The 7539-nt window shown below is 43.6% G+C and overlaps 1 protein-coding gene across 1 annotated transcript in view; it reads left to right on the forward strand.

Moving 5' to 3' along the window:
* The first annotated feature begins 498 nt into the window (after window positions 1-498).
* TNK2 (tyrosine kinase, non-receptor, 2) overlaps window positions 499-7539 on the forward strand; it is a 38398-nt gene continuing 31357 nt past the window's right edge. The window contains exon 1 of the mRNA XM_012732521.1: window positions 499-1189. The gene's annotated coding sequence lies outside the window, so the exon portion shown is untranslated. The remainder of the gene's footprint in view (window positions 1190-7539) is intronic.

The raw sequence follows: 7539 nt of genomic DNA on the forward strand, positions 1-7539 counted from the left end.
GGCGGACGTCGACGCCCGGGGTCCAGGGGTGGGAGGCGGTCCCGGAACTTGGGGGGACCGCACAGCAGGAGAGAACGGGACCCCGCCGCCCCCTCCCTCTGGGGAAGGGGTGGAAGGCGCCGGGCGGGGGGCGGTTGAGTGGGCGCGGAGAACAGCACCATCTGGAGGGGCGGGACCGCGCGGCCTCTGGGGGGCAGGCGAGTGCGCTGGGCTGTGCCGGTGGTGAGCCCCCGGCCGGGAACGCGGGAGGAGCGGGGAGGGCTCAGCCACCCGCTGCCGGAGCAGCAGCCGCAGCGCGTTGGGGCTCTCAGCTGGGGCCCGCAGCAGCTCCGCGGGCTGAAGCTCGGCGTGGAGGAGCAGGGGGGCGTGGGTCCAGTCGTGGAGGAAGAGGGCGGGGTGGGCCCGGGGGTGCAGGAGCGGGGCGGCCGCGGCCACGAGCCCAACCTGGGGGTGCTTTGGGGGCCGCCGGACGGCGCGGACTGGAGGCGCCCGCCGCGGTGGACGGGCTCCGCGTGCTGGCCTGTGGTGCAGGAGGAGGGCCTGGGGCCCCGAAAGCAGCACCAGGAGAAGGGGGGAGGCAGCCCTGCAGTGCAGGAGCGAGGGGAGGCCCGCGCTGGGGTGCAGGAACGGGGGGAGGGGAGCCCACGCAGGCTGCTGCAGCAGTCGGAGTTCGGGGACCGCTCCTGGGAGCGCGGGGAAGGACTCGAAAGTTCTGAGGAGCAGCGGGAGAGGTCCTGGGAGAGCTACGGGAGCCTCCGACGGGAGGCGGTGGTTCTGGGAGTGGTCCCCGAACGCCGAGACAGACTCGAAATGGTGGGGAAGGCCCGGCCAGTGGGCCCCCTGGGGCCTGAGGGGGAAGGGCGCTTGGGGGTGCAGGAAGCAAATTGGCTGCCCGGGGTGCAGGAGGGACAAGTGGTGCGGGCTGTCCAGGAAACTTACCTGGACGGAAAGGGGTCTCAGGAGGAAGACGCGTTCCCTGAGGGGCACAGGATCCGTAGGCGACGGCGGCGGCGGAGGAGGTGGTAAACCAAGGGCCGGCTGCCAACTCCAGGATCGCTCCAGGGCTGAGCGCAAGATGTAGGGCTTTTGGGAATGGGGAGCAGAAGTGCCCTGTAAATCGCGGAGCGTTGGGAGCCACCGCCAGAGAACCTCGAAGCTGTGCCAGCAGGGAGGCAGCAGAAGGCATCAGGTAAGGAAGCCATGTGCTGTTCTCCGCTGGGTTTGGGCGCAGGGGCTGCAGTTACCTCGGGAGAGGGGTCTGCCAGTGACCCTGGTTCACGCCACAGATTTTTGAGCCTGTGGAGGGAAGAAGCAGTGCAGCTTCCATCGCTGAGGTAGGCGCCCGCCCCCACCCCTCCCAGCAGTCTGTGCCAACTTGAGTGATGGGGCATCTTTGCAGTCTAGACTGGAGGTGAGACTGACTTCCAGGCCTGGGCAGAGGGAAGGGGGTGGCCCCAGGCTGAGATCTCAGGGGAGGTAGTCACTCCACCCTTGGAGATAAGGGTGCCTCTGTGCCATAGTTGGGACGGTGCACAGGTTCTCAGGGCCTCAGAACGTTCCAAGAAAGGGAAGAGAAGGCAGCGCTACCTAACAGGACCTTACTTTGCAATCCTTGTTGGTTGTGTGAGCTGAGATGTGAGTGAAGCAGCCAGTGGCAGGGGCATGAGCCTGGTCTGCTCCTGCCACATCTTCTTGTCACCGATGATAAATACTGAGGGCCCAGAGCCAAGGATTAATAATGGGCAGAAACTGGCGAAGGCTTCTGTCTTGGGGGAGAGAAAAGGGGAGGTTTTTTGGACTGAGAGTGGGAGAGGAGGTGGTATCCGTATTGTTAGACTTGGCATCTTCTGTGGCTCGGATCTCAGCCCTCTGTGGAGGTGGGCAGCTGGGTAGCTGAGCCATCCTCAGTTCTGCACTATCCAGACCAACTTCCTGCCCAGCCTGAAGATGGCACTGGCAGGGGTGAGGCTAAATTTGGCTTCCAGTTGACTGCTTCATGGCCCTGGGAGCCAGACCTCATTCCTGACTCAGAGAGCTTGGTCAGTGAGCTTATGGGCCTCATCCTTCTAGGGCTGTTCACCTCTCCCCTGCCACTGTTTGGACTCTTATTCTGGGCGTGGGAGTGGGTACAGAGGTGTTGCCTGCCTCAGGGCCTTAGCTCACAACCACCTCTGCCTCCACCCAAAGAGGTGGCCCCTGTCTGGAACTGAATGGAGGCGGTCCTCTCCTGGGGGGAGAGGGAATAGTGCAGCAACATTTTAGGACAGCAGTTGGTAGGTCGCTGAAACTGCTGGAGGAGCCGGTTCCTCATGCAACTCCAAACCTGCCTGTCAGCTTTGACCCACGCCTCCTGTCACACTGCCACCTAGAAGCTCATACACCGGAAGTTCAGCTGCAACGTCTGTGGTGCCTGGCCCTTCTGGGATGGCCAGAGTGGTTCTGACTTCCTGGCTGCAATGGAGACAGATGTTCTAAACATGTAACACACAAACACATCTTCATTTTTTTCAGGTCAGCTTTTTAAATTTGTGGTAGTTGAAGAGAAGGATGTTGACATATCTGCGTTTCAGTCTGGTTTTATCACTTAACATCTGTGAACTTCAGTTCCCTCTGTACAGTGTACTGTCATTTTCCAACAGGTAGTCAACACCTATCCTGTGCAGAGAAGGTTCAGGTTTTTCTTTGCCAATCTGGTCACCACTTCCCCAGGATCGCTGGCTGGCAGACATTGGGGAAGAGTGTACCCAAACCTTCCCTTCTAGTTAAAGTGTTCTTTTGTTTTCAGTAACAGGCTTATTCAAGTACAAGGACATAAGTTAAATGGAACATATTTAGAACATACAAATTTAATATGTACAATCAAGATAACAAACATACCCTTTCTTTGCTAACCCCCACAAGTTTTATGTAGTTCTGCTATTCCTCCTTTGCTGCCTTTTCCCGGGTTAACCGACTGGTCTGCTTCCTGTCATTTAGACATTAGTTCATGTTACCTAAAATTTTGTGTAAATGAAGTCATACAGCATTTGCTTTTTTTTTTTTTGGCCCAACTTTTTTTTTCACTTACTATGCTGCTTGTTGTGAGACTTAACCGTTTCTTTGGTTCATTTCTTTTTATTACTGAATGATATTCCTTTGTTTTTACATACTATATCATAGTCTTTCTGTTCAGTTTATCCATTTGCTTTTGATTGGTTGTTTTCATTTGTTGGTTGTTACAAATAAACTGCTATGAACATTTGTTTGCCTTTATATGAATATATATCTTATTTCTCTTGAGTAAATACTTAGGACTGGAGTGAAAAGATCATATTGTAGGTGTACATTAAGCCTTTAAGAGACTGCCAGGCTGTTTTCTAAAGTGGTTGTACCATTTTGTGTGTCTTCCACCTGTGTATGAAAGTTTTTGTTCAGTATTTGGTATGACCAGTTGCTTTAATTTTAGACATTCAATAGATCTGTATTGGTATTGATTGTGATTTTAATTTGTATTTTTCTGATGACTAATGTTGCTGAGCAGTTTTTCATATGCTTATTTGCTGTCTGTATATCTGGTGATGTGTCATTTCAAAGTGTTTATCCATTAACTGCATGTATGAAGTTTTGAGAGCTTTTGTTTTTTATATTCTAGATATAAGTCTTTTTCTCTGTGATTTACATATATTTTCTTTGTCTGTGGCTTATTGTTTAATTCTCTTAACAGTCACTTTTGAGGAGTACAAGTTTTAAATTTTAATGAACTTCATTTTACCAATATGTTCTTTTATGGGATTGTACTTTTGGTGCTAAGCAATGTTTGCCTGACCCATATCACAATGATTTTTCTCCTGTGTTTCCTTTTGTAAAGCTTGTTGGGTTTTACATTTAAAGTCTTAAGATCTGTTTGGGGTTAATTTTTGTATTTGGTGCGTGGTATGAACTGAAGTTCTGTTTTTTGGATGTGGAAATAGTTATCCAACACCAGTTATTAAAAAGACTTCAAAAATTGTTTTTGTGCACCTTTGTCAACAATCAGTTGTCCATATATGTATGGATCTAATCTTGGATTCTTGTTTTGTTTGATTTATTTGTCTGAACAGTTTTGGTCACTGTAGATTTAATAGTGAGTCTTGAAATCAGGGTAAGATTTTAAAACTTTACACTTCCATTTCAGAATTTTCTCGATCCTTTGTACTTGCATATGCATTTTAGAATCAGTTTGTTAACCTCTACAAAAAAAAAAAAAGGTAGCAGGTTATTTAATTGGGATTATATTAACTCTATTAATCAGTTTGGAGAGACCTAACATTTAGTAGTATTCAACCTTCTTGTCCATGACCAATATATAACACTGTCTTTAGATTTTTAAGAAATTTCAGCAATATATAACACTATCCTTAGATTTTTAAGAAATTTTCAGTGTACAGATCTTTCACATTTACTCAGGCATATCCTAAACAGTACATATTTTGTACTATTGTACATTGTATATGGTATTTTTATTAAAATTATTTAAAATTGTGGTAAAATAAACAAAATTTGCCATTTTAACCTGACTGAAACATTAAACACATTCACAGTATTGTATGTATTCCAGAGTTTTTTTCATCTCGAAAAACTGAAACTCTTATACCCATTAAACAATAACTCTTCACCTCCTCCTAACAAGCCCTGGCATTCACATTCTACATTCTGTCTCTCTGACTTTGACTACTCCACATACCTCATCGGAAAGAGTAACTCCTACAGTATGTGCCCTTTTGTTGCTGGTTTATTTCACTTAGCACAGTGAATTCAAGGTTCATCCATGTGCATCATCTAATGCACACATTAGAGTTTAGTTCTTTCTAAGGTGGAATAATAATTCATTATATGAATAGAGTTTTTGCTGCTAGTTTGTGTGTGTGTGTGTGTGTGTGTGTGTGTGTATTAATCTTGAATCCTGTCACTTCACTACTACTTTTAGTTGCTTTTTTTTCCAGCTTCCTTTGAATTTTATATCCAAAGGATATCTGCTGAAAAAGACAGTTACACTTCTTATCTTTATGCTTGTTACTTTTTCTTGTCTGTTTTCACTGGCTAGATTCTCTGGCCTAATGTTGAACATGTTCGATACCATATTCTTAATCTTCATAGGAAAGCATCCATTCTTTTCATCATAACTGATCTTTTAAAAAGTGGAGTAACTCCCTTCTGTTCTTTGTTGGGAGTTCTAATCAGGAACAGATGTTGGATTTTTATCAAATGCTTTCTCTTATTTATCAAAATAACTACAGGATTGCCTTTTCTGGTTGAATGAAAAATTACATTGATTTCCAAATGTTAAACCAACCTTGAATTTCTGGGACAAACTTCTAGTAATGTCATGAGGTGTCATTCTTTATTTATATAACTAGATTCTATTTACTAGTTTTTACATTTATCTATGGAAATAGTTTTCTTGTAACGTCTGAAAGAGTCATAAGACATCTTTCACTTATCATAGTCTGCCTTAAATTACTGTAAGATCCTTAAGACATGTTATTTTTCCCCTCCCTTTGTCCTATTACTGTAAAAAGTTACCCATGTTATAAACCCCACACTAATTCAGTGTTATTTTTATTCACACAATCAATTTATCTTTAAGTAATTTTAAACAATTAAAACTTTTCTTGAGTATTTTTAATCTGTCATTTGTCAGTTTCATTGCCATTCATTTCTTTACATAGTTCTTTTTATATGTTATAATTTTTCTTCTGTCTGAAGTACTTTGGTATTTATGTAGTACAGGTGTAGTACAGCTTTTATATGTCTAAAAAGTTTATTTTGAAAAAAGTTTATTTTGCCTTTATGTTTTAAAGATAACAGTAGAATAGAATTCCAGGTGTTTTTAGTTTTTTTTTTTTTCTGTCAGTATTTTAATGACTGTCTTCTCATTTTTGTTGTTTCTGCAAGAAATACTTAGAAATCTTTATTTCTGCTCCTTGGTATAATGGGCTTTTCCTTGCCTTGTGCAGTTTCATTAAGGTATGTGATGATCAGTACTCAATTGAATACTTGCTGGGCATCCTTTTTAGATCTATTCTTCTCTGATACTCTACTCCAAGAACTCTGGCCATGTGAATTCTGAACTCTCAGCTCCACTTCAACACGGGGCATCTGCGCCTCTCTGACTAGGTTCCCTTCCTGGTACTGTAGCCTAGATATTCAACCACAGGACTGACTCCTTTGTTTCCTGGTTTCTGCAAGACCATTTTCTTCATGTATTTGTTGATTGTGAAGGTCAAGCTGATCCCTGTTAGTCCATCTTGACCAGAGATGACAATTTGGCTTTCTGATTCTCTCATTCTTACCCCTCACATCTTTCGGTCCATTCACGCTAGATGTATATCTCATTTTTCTTTAGCGTATTGTCTGTGTTTACTTTTTATGATGTAAAATTGCTGCATGACATTTTGTTCTCCATGGAGTTCCTTTTTTGTTTAGTTTTCTATTACTACCTTTCAGTTAGACTCTCTAGTAGCTATCCAAGTTTATCAGATGTCAGTTCCATTAGATACTTAACCAGATTCATCTTTCTGAAAAGGTTTTGGAAGCCTGTGTACTGAAGCAGCCTGGATTGATTGCTTTCTTTGCTGATTCTTTAGCTGTCCTTTTGGAATCTCTCTTTACCCTGGGTGTTTATTTCACTGTCCTTCTGTATTTGATCTTCTGTTCCCTGAATTCTTTGTTTTCCCCTTTATTGGTTTACCTTCTGATTTTGGTAGAATAGAATATATCCTTTGGTAACTTCCTGACTCTTATTTTGATAACTTGCCAAACTGAAAGTCATTCACCAAGCTGAATTCAAGGATGTAGGTTAGAAATTACATTCCTCTAGAATTTCGAAGACCTTGTTCTTTCACCTTTTCGATTCTAAAATTAATGATGAAGTCTAATGTTATTTTGAATCCTTTGTGTGAATTGTGTGCCATACTGTCCGGTACCCCTTTTATCCTCCACTCCCCTCCCAAACCCCTCACCCCTGAAGCTGGTAGCAACTTTTTTTTTTATCTCTAATATACTGTTCCTTAATGATTTCCTGGTTATGTGGCTGAGTGTGAGTCTTTTTTCACATCTTGTACATTCAGTGAACCCATTTGGTTTGGAAACTTGTACTGCAGGTCTGAGAAGTTTTCTTGTATTATTTGGATTATTTCATTTCTTATTTTCTTTTGGGGCTCTTTCTATTTGGATATTGGAACTACTGTCCTGATCTTCTGCATTTTCTTTTTTCCCATCTTGTCTATTTTCCATCTTTTTGCCTTTTGCTCTTTATTATGGGGGAGTCTTTGAACCTTATCTTTCACTCCTTGTGTGATTTTAGCAATTTTACCAGCTGCACATTTCTATTATTTTCCTATGTGTGGCATGGATGAGAAAAAGACAGAACTACTAGATTCAGTTTAAATCACAAACAGTGAGAGAATGAACTGGGTTTTTTGGTTAGGGAACCACCAATAGCTCAAAAACAAAACTACTTCCAAACAGGGCTTGGAGAGAGAGGGCTTGATGTCTAGACTTTAAAAAAAAAAAAAAAAA

The sequence above is a fragment of the Condylura cristata genome, unplaced genomic scaffold, assembly GCF_000260355.1.
Source record: "Condylura cristata isolate star-nosed mole 26May11 unplaced genomic scaffold, ConCri1.0 scaffold00003, whole genome shotgun sequence".
Lineage (NCBI taxonomy): Eukaryota > Metazoa > Chordata > Mammalia > Eulipotyphla > Talpidae > Condylura > Condylura cristata.